This window comes from Ovis canadensis, chromosome 2 (assembly GCF_042477335.2).
Source record: "Ovis canadensis isolate MfBH-ARS-UI-01 breed Bighorn chromosome 2, ARS-UI_OviCan_v2, whole genome shotgun sequence".
In the NCBI taxonomy this organism is placed as follows: Eukaryota; Metazoa; Chordata; class Mammalia; order Artiodactyla; family Bovidae; genus Ovis; species Ovis canadensis.
Genome location: NC_091246.1, coordinates 27,855,196 through 27,872,351, shown reverse-complemented (window position 1 = coordinate 27,872,351; position 17,156 = coordinate 27,855,196).

Below are 17,156 nucleotides of genomic sequence, written 5' to 3'. Positions count from 1 at the left end.
AGATTTGTCACGTGTCCTCTTTGGAAGAAAGGAGAGTTCACTAATTACCGTTCACTAATTACCACTCAAGCAATTTCCATAATTGCCTCAAGAAAGGGTTTTATCAGCTGAACGTGAGCAGAAACAGCCTCAGGGAGAAAAGCTAAAGATTTGCGCTCAGGGAGCGCAAACCAAAGGAAATAAATCACACAGGCCACAGGGAGTCCTGGAGCCTGCCTCTAGTCCATGCCACCCCATTCCTGCCCCCACCCCCACCCCATGCCACTCCACAGAAAGGGAAAACAAGGCCCAGCAAGGCAGGCAGGCGGTCAGGTCAAGCGCATGCAGAAATTCCATGCAAAACAGAAGATGTGTATGTGTGGCCGGTCGTGCTGGGTAGCGTGGAAATCCATCGCGGGCACATTACTGGTCGCTCTTGAAAGCTCTCCCAAAGACAGCGCACGTTTCCTTGAAGCTAATTGCTTTAGTTTGAGGTAATATTCGTCACAGAAACACCAGCAGTAACCTTTGGTCTTGGCAAATTCTCCCCTCAATCATGTAACGTAAACAGCGATAAACGAGGGCTTTTTAAGGCTTTCTTCATAATGCGTTGCACATGCATTTGTTACCGAATCTGCGTGAGCTCCAAGCCCTGAAACCTGAGCGTGGTTGGGAGGTGAGCGGCTGGGCCCGCTGGAGGTGGGGTCAGGGTTCCCCAGAGACAGCCAAGCCTGGTTGGCCTCTTCCCTGCTTTCCCCCCTCAGCTCTCCCCCTGCTTCCCTTCCTTCTCCTGGGCAGGTGGGCAGGCGGGGGAGTGGCTCTAGTTTCTTGGTTTCTCTCTCCCTTTCTCTTATTCAGTTTCCCTGAGTCTCACCTCCCTCCCTTATCCCCTGGCCTCAACCTCCCCCACCCCCTTCTCTCTCTCTCATTCTCTCCTTTCTTTTCTTGTCTGTCTGATTCTCTTTCTGTCTCTCTAATGCTCTCATTGTCTCGGCACTGCCTGTATCTCTCCTCTTGTTTCTCTCTTTCCTTATATGTCCAATGCTGACTTTTAATCTCTGTTCCCCTTTGTCCATCTCCAGGCTCTCGTCCTCCAACTCTGCCTTCCAGCTTGTACATGCTCCCTTCCAGCACAGGTCCTGTGAAGAGCAAGGCTCCTCTTCTTCACTTCTTAGCCCTGGGGACTCAGAGGGAGCTTGACATGTCCCCCAGGCCCGGGGTAGGGGACAATTTCAGCAGTGGAGGATGAATGAAGTATATTGTTGGAGGTGGGGAGAACCTGCAAGAAGGGCTACTGTATCATGGTGGAGGTGAAGAAATCAAGGTTGGCTGCATGGAGGTGGTGACTTCTGAGCAGTCTTGAAGGAGAATAGGAAGTGGTTGCCTAGAGACAGTAAAAGCAGGGGGGCAGTGCTGCAAAGGGCACGTGGGGCAAAATCAGGGCTAGCCTTTAGATTGGGATGGCTGGAAGGGTCAGGACAAGGAGGGTAGGCAGCCATGGGATGTGAGAGGTGGGGAATGGGCACTGCTTTGTGAACAGAGACAGCATAACAAGGGCTCTGGGTAAGAGGCAGGGCATGGCAGGCAGGGTCAATCCATACCACAGAATTTGGGCAGCACCATTGTTGGGCAAGAAAGGTGGGATGGCTGGCCAGAGTTCCAGGGCCCCTGAGGATAGAAGCAGCTGGGGCAGGGGCCACCACAAGCCTGGACAGCAGGGACCAGCCTGGCCACGCCACTGCGGGCACTCTCGTGAGGCCTTTCATCACCAGGCCTTATTTCTCTCCCGAATGTTGGAGTGCTCCTGTGAAACAACTGGGAGGATTCAGGGGTATTGTGGATAGGATACCTCTGGCATTGGCCTAGACAACATCACCCACCCCAGTGGCTGCCATGCACCCTTGGCACACATTCGCTCCCTGCAGTCATGGGACAACCAGAGGCTGGCTCTTGTGTCTCCATATTTTCAAGGCTTAGAAACAGAGGCACATGGAGGTTCAACAATGGGCCCAGGACCATGAAGCTAGATGACACAGGGCCAGGATAAGAGCCCCACCCTGTATCCACACCCCTGCACTGTAGCCCTGTGAGTGTAGTTCTGGGGGCGATGCAGACCCCAGATCTGGGGTGCACCCCTCTTTTCCTGGTTGTGTCTAGGACCCTCATGGCAAACAGGGTGGATGAGGGCAGAAGTGGATCCCAACCTATCACCTGGCCCCCCATGACCCACTTCCCATCCCAAATGATTCCTGAAGCAGCCCACCCACAGGAGGGCGAACGGGCAGGGGGCCCGTTGAGAAGGGGCCTACCCCTTGAGAGAGTGCATATGTAAATGGAGGAGACACATCCAGGGGGCTGGGCTGGTCAGAAGGCAGGAGGGGTGGGCAGGGAACAGAGCAGAGCAGAGAGGATCAGTCTACGTGAAGATAGGAACTGCCCTGGTCCAATCAAGCCTGAATCTCACTAGTCCCCCAGAGAGGATGTCCAGAGGCCAAGCAGGGACCAGCAGCCCTAGACCTAATCCTATGGACGAATTATTCAATGCCTCCCTTCCTTTATTCATTGAGAGATATACAACATTTACAGATAGACAATAAAAGACAATATTTGTTGATTGAAAAATAATGAGTGACTCAGAATTAAAAGCTTCGGATCCCCAGTGAAAATGTTCAGAAACACACACGTCACCGCTTCCCCTGGGATGTCCCTGCTTCCCCGGGATGTCCCCTGGACTTTCCTTGTCCTATGGAATCCATCTCCTCCATTGGCAGCAGGCCTGCCTGCTTGTCTACAAGCCACGCTTTTCACTACCCATGCCTCAGGCATCTCTTCACACCAGTACGGAGCTCACTCCTGCCAGGGCCCTGCGGTCCTGGGCTGGAGTCCGGGCTACAGCAGCCCGTGTCAGGGAGAGGGATCGGGGATGCCATGAAATGCCACGAGCCTGTGCGTTCAGTCTCTCAGTCGTATCTGACTCTTGCCACCCTACAGACTTTAGCCCGCCAGGCTCCTCTGTCCATGGGATTCTCCAGGCAAGAATACTGGCATGGGTTGCCACGCCTTCCTCCAGGGAATCTTCCCAATTCAGGGATCAAACCCACATCTATTACATCTCCTGCATTGGCAGGACAGTTCTTTACCACTAGCGCTGCCTGAGAAGCCCATGAAATGCCATAGGACTGTTTTGAAAGTCCATCATCTTACCCAAAACCTGCCAGTCTAAGCCGTAAGCCTTGGAGTCAACCTCTACCCTTTCTTCACCCATCATGCCCCATCTGTCCTCCGGCCCTGCCCCACTCACCCCCGTGACCCTGTCCCCGCAGGGTGGGCCCCGTCTCTCAGGGAAACAACCCCACAGTGGTCCGCAAGTGCCCACCTGCTCTGACCTCTGAGATCCTGCCTGGCCTCAGCTCCCCCAGGTCTGTCCCCAGGTGTTACCTTCTCAGGGGCCCTGCTTTGTTTCTTTTATAGTTTTCCTCCTCTGCATTTCTAGAGTCACTTTCTGTTCCCAGAGCTGGATGTGGGTCCTGAGGACAAGGATCTTGCATGAGGGGCTCAGCTGATGTCTGTGGGGCAGGTGTCAGCCCCATTCCCACACTTCCTACTGTGGACCAGGCTTGTCTCTGAGGAGGAGCCCAGACAGGGAGGCGAGAGCAGGCTGGGAATGCTGTAGGGGAACCGGGAGCTGAGGGGAGGACCCTGGGAGGAAGCATCAGGAGGGATGGAAAGGGTTGGCCTATGTGTGGGGAGGTGGGCTGCAGACTGGTTCCGGGAGCCAGAGCCGTGGTACAGGGCAGACGGGGTCTGGAGACCTGCACTTTCATCCGAGGGCTCTTCCTGTGGACACCTCTGGCCCCGTGATGTCCCACACCCCTTAGGGAAGCCACACCCTCCTGCTGGGCTCAGGACTTGCCCAGCTCCAGGCAGCTCCAGGAAGGGGACAAGAAGGCCTCGGCAGGCCTCATGCTGCTCAGATATCAAGCAAATTGAAAATTGAACCAATTTAAGGTAAAAGGCAGACCAGAAAGTGATTTTCTGAGGAGATTGCCATCCCTTTATCCATCGTCCCTCATCCCTTATGGCTGGAGCATCAGCAGACTTTGGGTGCTGCCTCACAGGAGGCTCCCTGAGGACCTCTGGCCTCCTGCCTGCCCTCCAAAGTGCTTTTGTCCATGGGGAAGTTCCTGCAGACACCCCTCTCTTTCAGAGGCCACTTTTTCAACACTGACCTCTGACCTTCTACCTCCCACATGGATCTGGCATTACCCTTATCTTCAGACAGTGCGGATGTTTCTCCTATACCCCAAACCAAGACCAAAACCACCACTTGTTTCTTCAAGGATTCTATAACACAGTGTCTGCTGCTTATGACCCCCAGACAGAACCCTCTGAGTTCAGGCCACCTGCTCTTAGCATCAGTCTTCATGGGGCCTCAGCTTTTCATCTGTAAGATGGTCATAAACTCCCCCAGATGCGTTGGGGGGCTTCAGTGAGATGCAGCTGACAATGCCTGGCACAGGCATGTGCAATGGGGGTGGGTGGGGAAGACAACTGGTGACAGTGAGGAGAGTGATCTGTGTGTGTGTGTAAAGGTGTGCTTATATTATGTATGCATGTATGTGTCGATAAATATATGTGTATATATGTATGCATACATACATGTGGGCATGTATTTATATGTTTCCATTACCAGCTTTATCACACTAACCCTATGGGTTTTCATTTCTAGATCCACATTTGTCTCAAACGTTTACCCAGGGACTTGGCTGCCCTTAACCCAAAGCCAAAGGATGTTGGAGTCTCTGCCTGGGCCTCTGTTCTGAGCTGGCCAGGACACCAAGGGCCTCTGTCACTTTTAAGAGTGTTCTCATTTCACACAGATCCAAGAGGGGACAAGGATGGGGTATGAAGACAGCCAGGGGAATGGAAGAGAACATTCAGTGAAAATACTGCTTGGAGGACCAAGTGGCAATAAGAGGTGTGGATGAACCTTACAAATGCAAGGCTGAGCATAAAAAGTGAAAACTCAAATTAAAAGCTTCCATGCACAAAACAATGTATGTTCAAGAATAAATCCTGGACAAAAAGCAATACCAAACACATTAGAGGGAGCCTCTAGGACAGAAACAAGGGGCAGTCAAAACCAGCTCATGCTGGCAAGGCCCCTGAACTGAGGACTTTGGTTAACTCACCCAGACAATGGTGACCACACTTTAGGCACAAGAGACAGAAACCTATGAAACTCTGTCAAAGTGGGACTTGAGAGTATCACTCAGGGCTTGAGTTCCCTGGGGCTTCTGGAAGTTTCCCACTTGACTGTATGAGGGAGGATTTGATCTGTGCAGTGAGGAAGGCTTCTGGCCTATTCCCATCTGCACATCCCCACCAGGAATCCAGGCTCCAGAAGCAATGCTGCAGAACTAATGAAAGCCTCTGGGGCCTGCTCTGTGAGCCCCCTTCCTGTCCCTGGCCTGGCGGTATGGAGGGCAGAGAGTCGCAGAGCTCCAGTGTCTGTTGCATATTAGGGGCCGTCTGCCTCGGGGCTGGAGAAGGAAATGCCTCCTCCTGGCCCCGCCTGCCCTCGTGGCCCACCTTCCCTCCTCTGAGAGCCCCAGACCAGGGCCTGGACACCGGGCTCCACCTGCCTCCTTGCTGCCCAGGAAGCCAAGACAGGGGCAGAAACAGTCTAAGCGGGCAGGCCCAGAGGCAGGGCCACGGTCTGCCCTGGGCAAGGGCCTGGGGCACAAAGCATTACCAAGTGTTAACCCAGGGGAGGGCAGGAGGGTAAAGGATGACTAACACAGACCCACACCACACACGTATACATTACACCATACCACACATACACACATACATACCACACGCACATATATACACACCATACCTCCCGCATATGGCCACAAGCACATATACACACATGGACACACATATGCAGACACATACCATATATTCACACATACACGTATATACACAACACACACATAACATACTATACACACCTATACACTACACATATATATACATCGTATACACATACACAACACACATGGTATATATGCATCCCACGTACATATGCACCCATGCACACACACTTATACACATTCACACAATCACATACGCACATGCTTGCACACACACACAAAGTACTGAGCTTCCACACTGCCCTGGGCCATGGAAGTCTGTCCTCAACTCTCATAATGGCCCTGGGGCTCCATGTCTGGAACTCAGCCTGCTGGACTAGTCATGCCCTGGCCCTCGATGACTGTAAACAATGGTCTCTGACCCTCTGCTCCAACTCAGCCACCTCCCTCCCTCTACAGGTTCAGAAACTGAGGTCCAGAGAGAGGAGACTTACCTGGGACAACCTAGTTGGCAGGTAATGAGATGGCGGTAAATGGCAAGCCACTCCAGTATTCTTGCCTGGAGATTCCCATGGACAGAGGAGCCTGGCGGGCTACAGTTCATAGGGTCACAGAGAGTTAGACACGACTGAAGCGACTAAGCACATCTATAACAGATTACCACAAACTGAGCACCTTAAACAACACAAATTCATTCTCTTACCTTGTGGAGGCCCCGAAATTCAGCAGCCTGGGCTCAGTGGGGCTCAGCTGGCCCCCCTGCCTGGGTTCTCCAAGGCTGAAGCCATGCTGCCAGTCAGCCTGCACTGGCAGGCTTCTGAGAAGCTTTCTGGAGCTTCTGAGAATGAGTCTGCTCCCACATTCATGCAAGTTGAGAGCTGAGTGTCTTTCTTTGTCCCATAGGACTGAGGTTCCGTTTCTTTGCTGGCTATTGGCTAGATTAGCTAGGGGCTGGCCTGTGCTCCTAGGGGCTACCCATGTTCCTTCTTGTGTTTTCTTTCCATGTGACACCCTCTAACAATGAAGGGTCAAGTCCCTTTTGATTTCAGTCTCTCACTTTCCCTCCAGCCACATCTCAGACATCAGCTAGGCGAGGTTCTCTACTTTTAACAGCTCCAGTGAATGGATAGATTCACCTATTGACCTCTCTATTTAAAGTCTGTAGCTTTAATCTCATCTATAAAGTTTCTTTTGCCATGAAAGGTAACATGTTCACAGGGCTCAGAAATTGGGGTGTGGACTCCTTTGAAGGGCCGTAATTCTGTTCACCACATCTGGGATAAGACTATCTTATAGTGTGCTGCGTAGTAGTGAACCCCAGACTTCCTTGATCGGCATGCGTGAAAGAGTTATCACTCCCCTTGCTGGAGATTAGCAGCCTCCCCTGAATATCATGCAGATATCTCCACTCAGGGGAAGGCCCTGCACAAAAGCCTCTCCCTCTTTCCCTCTTGCTTGTTAGATTAAAAAAGGATAGTCAAGTCCCAGTATGACCCAGTAGAAAAGGACCTGCTAACAGAGGAGAGAAATTATTCACCAAAGAAGGTACAGAACCTGGCTAATATGCTCCATCACAAACTCAGAAGATATACCTGGGGGTGATCTTGAGGATGCTGTACCTAAGGTACTAGGGTTCAGAATGGAAGCCTGTAGGAGAGAGAGTCTGTTTATGCAAGGACATTCTCCTGTGATTCAGGATTTACCCTCTGTTATGGACTACATGTTTGCATCCCTCCCAAATCCATATATTAAAGTAATACCACCCAATGTGATGGTATTTGGAAGTGGGCCCCCTGGAAGGTGCTTAGGCTTAGATGAAGTCATGAATGTGGGATCCTCATGTGGGATTCAGTTCAGTTCAGTCACTCAGTCATGTCTGACTCTTTGCGACCCCATGAACTGCAGCACACCAGGCCTCCCTGTCCATCACCAACTCCCGGAGTTCACCCAGACTCACGTCCATCGAGTCAGTGATGCCATCCAGCCATCTCATCTTCTGTCATCCCCTTCTCCTCCTGTCCCCAATCCCTCCCAGCATCAGAGTCTTTTCCATTGAGTCAACTCTTTGCATGAGGTGGCCAAAGTACTGGAGTCTCAGCTTTAGCATCATTCCTTCCAAATAACATCCAGGGATGATCTCCTTTAGAATAGACTGGTTGGATCTCCTTGCAGTCCAAGAGACTCTCAAGAGTTTTCTCCAACACCACAGTTCAAAATCATCAATTCTTCAATGCTCACCTTTCTTCACAGTCCATCTCTCACATCCATATAAGACTAATGGAAAAACCATAGACTTGACGAGACGGACCTTTGTTGGCAAAGTAATGTCTCTGTTTTTGAATATGCTGTCTAGGTTGGTCATAACTTTCCTTCCAAAGAGTAAGCATCTTTTAATTTCATGGCTTCAATCACCATCTACAGTGATTTTGGAGCCCAAAAAAATAAAGTCTGACACTGTTTCCACTGTTTCCCCATCTATTTCCCATGAAGTGATGGGACCAGATGCCATGATCTTCGTTTTTCACTCTCCGCTTTTGCTTTCATCAAGAGGCTTTTTAGTTCCTCTTCACTTTCTGCCATAAGGGTGGTGTCATCTGCATCTCTGAGGTTACTGATATTTCTCCCGGCAATCTTGATACCAACTTGTGCTTCTTCCAGCCCAGCGTTTCTCATGATGGGATTAGTACCCTTATAAGAAGAGGAAGAGGCATGACCTCACACATGCACCAAGGAAAGTCCTTGTAAGTATGTAGAGAGAAGGAAGAAATCTGTAAATCAAGAAATAGGATCTTAGACATCAAACCTATCAGCCCTTGATCTTGGACTTCACAGCCTCCAGAACAGTGAGAAATAAATTTCTATTGTTTAAGGCCCCAGGTCTGTGGTATTTTGTTACAACAGCCTAAGCTTACTAAGACACAACCAGACAGGACACCAGGAACACTACTGGGGTGGTCCAAAAGCTTGAAAAACAAAAAGTAATGATCTACATTAAATGATGGAGATATTAAAACAGCTTTGGCAGAGTGATGTTGGTTGGATCAAATATTCTGATAAACTTGGTATGTTGGAACAGATCACCCCTAAGGTTACAAAAAGCCCTCCAGTTTACTATGTTCTTCAAGGAGGAAACTATGGATACTTCCTCACTGAAGCAATGAGGATGAGGAACAGTTATGAATCTGGAAATTGGTGATACTAGGCTCCCTAACACCAAGGAGGACAACAGGAATGGCTACTAGATCACTGTGCTCCTAGCGGCAAGAAAGATAATATTAAAAAAGATTAAGAATGCATGAGCAGAATGATGTCAGCAAAATGGTACAGATGAGTTCCAAACTTCTGTCCTTCTACAGAAACATCAAAAAACAAGCAGAAACTGTCAGAGCTCTGGAAAACAGCCAAAGGTTTACAGTAACCAACTGCACAAGGAATCAAGAAAAAGGCAACTTGAAAACAGTAGCAAAGCTTTGTGGCATTTTTACTTGCCCTTGGACCACATCTGCCCTAGTGCAGTGATAGTCTGCAAGCAGCAGCAGCCTGCATTCTCAGTATGAGATCCTGGTCCCTGGTTCTGCAAGAGCAGGAAAGATCTTATTTGAAAGTCATTGTGTATGTCTGTTCTAAGCTGACTGGGGGCCACCTGATGGACTAATGCACGGCATACATTTCTGTTTCACCTGTCTTGGACCTCAGGCCAGAAACCTGGTGAACATTGCTCAAAAATGCTGCAAGGTAAACTAACAACCCACAGATGGCTCTGGCAAAAGATGATGGTTAGACATATAGTAGACTGCATAAGGCCTGAGAGGAAAATCTGAGGGATTTCTTGATTCTTTGGGAAATTAGGACACTAAAAAGCCCCAAGAATATAGAGGATTTTAGGAAGCCAGACACATGCCCAGGACAAGATGTGTTGGGAAAGGACGTAAAGAACAACCTAAGCTTTCATGTTGGAATAATCCTGAGGTTCAGTACAAACCTGCTTAAGTGTTAGAGTGACCCAATGCAGAGACAATCTGCAAAGACCGGGAGAGGTGTTTGGTTTTGTTGTTTATTGTTTGTGTTTGTATTTTTTCCTTTCTTTACGTTTTTGGCATGCATTGAAATCTCTGTCAAAATATTAGTTGAGCATAAGGTAAAGAATCAAAGAGTTCAGTAATCACAGATGACAAGAGTTAAAGTCTTTGCAAAAATATTTTGGGAAAGCCCTTGAATAAATATGCTCCTAAAGCTACACCCTTCAACAATCAAAATAAAACATAGCAGCAAATGCTGGGGAAGGGGAAGAACTGATCTCCAAAGTTGTAGCATTCAAATGTTCGATTTTCAACAACAACAAAAAATTACAAGGAATAAAAAAAAAAGTGTCATCCATTTAAAGGAAAAATAAGTTGACAAAAATTGTCCTCATGAAAGTCCAGACATCATATCTACTAGAAGACAAAAACTTTAAACTTGAACAAAGAGCTAAAGGAAATTAGAAAAATGATGCACGAACATGAGAATTTCAATAAACAGAAATTATAGAAAGAAACCAAACGTTTTGGAGCTAAAAAGTACAGTAACAAGAATGCAGAATTCACTAAAGTGGCTTAACAGCAAACTTGAGCAGGCAAAATAAATAATTATTAAACTTGAATGTAGGCCTATCAAAACTACTGAATCTGAAGAGAACAAAATAATGCAGAAAAGTGAACAGATCCTAAAGAACCTGTGGGATACATCAAGTGGACAAATATAGACATGATGGGAATCTTGAGAGGAGAGAGGGAAATGGTTAGGGCTCTATGCTTCCACTGTAGGGGAGAGAGAGAAAGGTGTATAAAGAATATCTGAAAAAATATGGACTAAAGACCAACAATTCCACAAATTTGATGAAACTACAAATTCAAGAAGCTCAACAAACTTTATCCGAAGACAGATAAAATCAAAAGAGACCCATGCTGAGATGCATCATAATCAAACTGTTGACAAAAACAGAGAATCTTGAAAGCAGTAAGACAGAAGTGGCTCACCAGGTGCAAAGGATCTTTGATAGTATTAACAGTCGATTTCTCATCAGAAACTGTGGAAGCCAGAAGGTAGTGGGATGACATTCAAAGTGCTGAAAGAAAAAGAAAAAACCTGTCAACAAAGAATCCTATAACTAATAAACTTGTCTCTAAAAAATTTAAGAGAAAGTAAGACAGTCTCAGATAACCAAAGGCTAAGGAAGTGTATTATCACCAGACCTTCCCTATAAGAAATGCCAAAGGGGGTTTCCTTGGTGGCTCAGTGGTAAAGAACCCTCCTGCCAATGCAGGATACACAGGTTCAATCCCTGATCTGGGAAGATCCCACATGCCAAAGAGCAACTAAGCCTGTGCACCACAACTACTGAGCCTGTGATCTAGAGCCTGGGAACCACAACTTCTGAGCCCATGTGCTGCAGCTACTGAAGTCCATGTGCCCTGGAGCCTGTGGTTCACAACAAGAGAAGCCACTGCAATGGGAATTCTGCACACCACATCGAGGCACAGCCCACTGCAATGGGAAGTCTGCACACCACATTGAGCAGCAGCCCTCTGTGTGGCAACAAAGACCAAGCACAACTAAAAATAAGTAAATAAAATTATCTTTTAAAATGCCAAAGGGACCCCTTTAGGTTGACATGAAAGAGCTCCAGACAGTAACTTAAAGAAGAAATAAAGATCTCCATTAAAGGTAAATGCATGGATAATATAAACATTGACATTATTGAATATTTGACTTCTGTTTTTTATTTCCTACATGACTAAAAAAATGCATTAAAATAATTACAAATTTATGTTACTGGGCACACAATGTATAAAGAAGAAGTTTGTGATAACAATAAGATAAAGGGACAAAACTATCTAGAAAAAAATTTTGTGTATTATTGATGTTAAGTTTATATCAGTTAAAAGTAGATCAATGTAAATTTAGGATATTAAATGTAATTCATGGCAATAAAGAAAATACTAAAGAAAATACATAAAAGGAAATGAGAAGGGAATCAAAATGGTTTCACTAGGAAAAAAATCAACTAAATACAAAAGAAGGTAGTAAATGAGGAAATGGGGGGCACACAAGCTCAGACAGAGAAAACAAATAGAAAAGGACAGAAATCTTTCTTTACTAGTAACCTTTTCCTTTAAACATAAATGGGTTTAACTTCCAGATAAAAATGCAGAGTGGAATAAGTGATTAAAAACAAAAGTATTGAACTGTCCATAGTTGAATATGCGGTTCACAAAAGTTTCACTTTAGATCTAAAGACACAAAAGTGGGAGGGTGGAAAAATATATTCCAGGAAAATGGCAACTAAAAGGGAATGGCTATACTTCTATCAGATAAAATAGACTTTAAGTTAAAAATTACAAACTATACTACAAAGCTACAGTCATCAAGACAGTATGGTACAGGCACAAAAATGGAAATATAGACCAATGGAACAAGATAGAAAACCTAGAGATAAACCCATGTACTTATGGGTATCTTTTCTTTGACAAAGGAGGCAAAAATATACAATGCAGAAAAGACACTCTTCATTAAGTGGTGTCAGGAGAACTGGACAGCTACATATAAAAGAATGAAACTAGAACACTTTCTAACACCATACACAAAAATAAACTCAAAATGGATGAAAGACCTAAATGTAAGGCCAGAAAGTATAAAGCTCTTAGAAGAAAACAGGTGGTACACTCTGACATAAATCACAGAAGTATCCTCTTTGAACCACCTCCTAGAGTAATGGAAATAAAAACAAAAATAGCCAAATGGGACCTAAGTGAAAGTTTTTTCACAGCAAAGGAAGCAATAAACAAGATTAAAAGAAAATTCTCAGAATAGAAGAAAATAATTGCAAATGAAAAAACTGGCAAAAGATTAATTTCCAAAATATATAAGCATCTCATACAACTCAGTATCGGAAAAACAAACAGCCCAATTAAAAAATAAGCAGAAGACCTAAACAGACATTTCTCCAAAGAAGATACACAGATGACCAAGAGACACATGAAAAGATGCTCAACATCACTAATTATGAAAGAAATGCAAATCAAAAATGTGATGAGGTATCACCTCACACCAGTCAGAATGGCCATCATTAAAAAGCTACAAGAAATAAAAGCTGGAAAGGATGTGGAGAAAAGGGAGCCCTCTTGCACAGTTGGTAGGAATGTAAATATTGATACAACCACTAAGAAGAATAGTATGGAGATTCCTTTAAAAGCTAGAAATAAAACAATCATATGACCCAGCAATCCCACGACATATACATCTCACTCAGGGCATATACACTGAGAAAACCATAATTGAAAGAGACACGTGTATCCCAATGTTCATAGCAGACTATTTACAAAAGCTACACAGAAGCAACCTAGATGTCCATCATTAGATGAATGGATAAAGAATTAGTACATATATACAATGGAATTTTACTCAGCCATAAAAACAAATGAATTTGAGTTAGTTCTAGTGAGATGGATGGACCTAGAACCTGTTAAAAGAGTAAAGTAAGTAAGTCAGAAAGAGAAAAACAAATATCATATATATATATATATATATATATATGGAATCTAAAAAATGGTACCAATGAACCTATTTGCAAGGAAGGAATGGAGACTCAGACATAGAGAATGGATTTCTGGACATGGCGGAGGAAGGAGAGTGTGGGATGAATGCAGAAAGTAGCATCAACATATATATACAATCACATGTAAAATAGATAGCTGGTGAGAAGTTGCTGTATAACACAGGGAGCCCAACCTGGTGCTCTGTGATGACCTAGAGGGGTGGGCTGTGGGGAGGGGAGGAAGGCATAAGAGGGAGGTGATAGATAGATAGATAGATAGATAGATAGATAGATAGATAGATAGATAAAATTATGGCTGATTTGTGTTGTTGTATACTAGAAACCAACACAACATTGTAAAACAATTTTCCCCCAACTAAAAATAAATTTTTAAAAAACTGCAAAAAGAGACCCCAAAGTCACTATATATTGATAAAGGGATCAATTTATCAGAAGATATTATACCTATAAACACACATGTGCAAAACAACAGAGCCTAGAGAGATGACATTAGGGCAGTAGTATAGGTTGTTCCAGACTTCAGTCTCCCTCACAAGAAAGCCAACTCCCAGCTGTCCATAGACAACACACTACTGTGAAAATTCTAGAAACCAAGTATGGAGCCAAGGAACCCCCCGCTGCCCATATCACAGAGACTAAGACAAACTGCAACAGTATGATAAGAGGAGTGGCTATACTTTGACAGCATCACCCATCCCCAGCCTGGCACAGTGCAACACCGAGAGAGGCCCCTTGAACCTACAATTTCTCCAGTGGGAAAAGAGAGTCCAAGGTGGATATACATCTTCCTCAGTGTTGCATGACACTTCCTTGGAGGCTTACTGGGGTCCCATCTCATGGAAATCACTGGGGGAATCTACAAAGCTCAGTCATTGGGAATCAGATAGAGACAGAGAAAGGGGAAGAGCTTATAGAAACTAGCTCTCAGATCTTTGTATTCCACATCTCTGCCTGCAACAGTGTCCAAGCAGAGATCCTAGCCAGCTTCTCTGCCCATCTACAGAGCCAAACTGGTGGTCCTGTCTGACCAGGGAGCTCAGCTGGCAGTTCTGGCTGATTTGGGTCCTCAGCCAATGGGCCATACTGGCCATGGAGCCCATTCTATGATCCCACCTGAGCAGAGAAGCAAGTTTGAAGATCCACCAAACTGCTGAGAATACCTTCCACCTATAGCCCAGCTCAGGGAAGGAGCTACCATTCCTATCCAACTGTTGAGTATAGCCTTTTGCCTTGCATAATCAGGGAGCCTGAGCAGTGACTCTGTTCCCTCTGAGCTCAGGCTATGGTACCATCTCCCATGGAGTCCAGCAGCAGGGCCAAGCATAGAGCCCTGCCCAGTTGCTAAACACAGCTTGATGCCTCACCCAGGCAGGTAGCTCAGACCAAGGCTTCACCTAACCAAGAGCAGTACTGGAGCCCAGACTGCTACCCTGCCAAATCACAGAGCCCAACCAGAGGCATTGCTCTGCCAGGGAACACAGACGGAACCCCTCCTAAATATGGGAGACTGCTTAGCCCAAACCTATCAATACTTACCTTATTGGATTAAATTCTCCAAACCAACTATCCTTTCTCACCAGACTAGTATGAATTAGAAACTAACAATAAGGAAGGAAGGGAAGTAGACTTTTATAAAACACGCAAATAAAATGACACACTCCTGAAAGAGCAATGAATCAGGAAAGAAAGAAAAAGGGAGATAAAAAAATAACTTGTGATAAAACCAGAAGCATAACATACCAAAACTTGTGAACGCTGCTAAGTCAGTTCTAAGGGAAAGTTTATAACTATAAATGCATACATTTAAAAAACTCTCAAATAAACTAGAAAAGACCAAAACTCAAAATTAACAGAAAAAAGAAAATAAAGATTAGAACAGAAATATAATTATATGCCAACACACTGGATAACCCAGAAAAAATAGATAAATTCCTAGAAACATACAACCTACCAAGACCAAATCATGACATAAATAATCTGAACAGTCCAATAATGAGTAAGGAGACTGACTCAGTAACCAAAATTCTCACAACAAGACAAAGCTCAGGATTGGATGGTTTCACTGGTGAATTCCTCATTTAAAGACACCTGAGATGGCTGGATGGCATCACTGACTCAATGGACGTGAGTCTGGGTGAACTCCGGGATAAAGTGATGGACAGGGAGGCCTGGTGTGCTGTGATTCATGGGGTCGCAAAGAGTCAGACACGACTGAGCAACTGAACTGATTCTTCAAAAGTCTAAAGGAAGAAACACTTCCAAACTAGTTTTATGAGGCCAGCATCACCCTGATACCAAAGTCAGATAAGTACAATGTCAGAAAACTATAGGCTAATATCACTGGTGAACATAGATGAAAAATCCTCAACAATATTAGCAAACTGAATTCATAAGCAAATATAAAAAATCAAACACAATGATCCAGTGAGATTATCCCTGGGATGCAAGGATGATTCAACATATGCACATTAATAAATGTGATAGCACATTAAAATAATGAATAATAAAAGTCATATAATCATCTCAAGAGATCTAGAAAAAATACTTGACAAAATCTAACATCCTTTCGTGATACAAATTCTCAAAAAATATGGTAAGAAGAAATGTTCCTCAATATACTAAAGGCCATATATGATAAGTCCACAACTAACATCATATCCAATGGTGAAAGACAATGTTTTCCCTTAAGATTAGAAACAAGACTAGGGTTCCCACTTTCATACTCTTACTCAAATAGTACTGAAAGTCCTAGACAGAGCAATCAAACAATAAAGAGAAAAATGGCCATCCAAATAAAAAAGAAGTAAAACTGTCTATTTACAGATGACATAATCTTATATACAGAAACTCCTAAAGCCCTCATAGTAAAATTTAAAGTATACAAAAATCAGTTGCATTTATTTTCACTAACAGTAAAATATCTGAAAAAAAAAATCCCATGCACAATAGCATCAAAAATAACAAAATACTTTGGAATAAATTTAAATGAGGAAGTGAAAAATCTATACAACGAAAACCTTAAGACACTGAGGAAAGAAGTTGATGAAACACAAACAAATAAAAAGATATCCTGTGTTCATGGACCAGAAGAAATAATATTGTTTAAAATGTCCGTACTACCCAAAGATGCAATGCAATCCCTATAAGATTCCAATAGTATTTCTTACAGAATTAGAAAAAGCAAATCCTTAAATCTGTATGTATGAAACCTCAAAAGATCTTGAAGAGCCAAAGCAATCTTAAGAAAGAAGAATGAAACTGGAGGTATAACATTTCTTGATTTCAAACTGTATTACAAATTAATAGTAATCAAAATAGTATAGTACTAGCATAAAAATAGACACACAGATCAATAGAATAAAACCAACATCCCAAAAATAAAACCATGCATACATGGTCAAATAATATTTGACAAGGAAGCTACAATACTCTATCAGTTAAAGATAATCTCTTCAATAAATGATGTTGGGGAAACTGGTTATCCCTGTGCAAAAGAATGAAATTGGACCCTTATCTTACACCACTAACAATAATTTGAGTTAATTATAGGTAGATTAAAGTCTTTTAACTAAGACTTGAAACTGTAAAAATCCTAGAAGAAAATACATGGAAAAACTCCTTGACATTAGTTTTCACAATGATTTTTTGGATTTAATATCAAAAATGCAAGCAACGAACACAAAGAGAAAGAAGTGAAGTTACATCAAACTACATCAAAT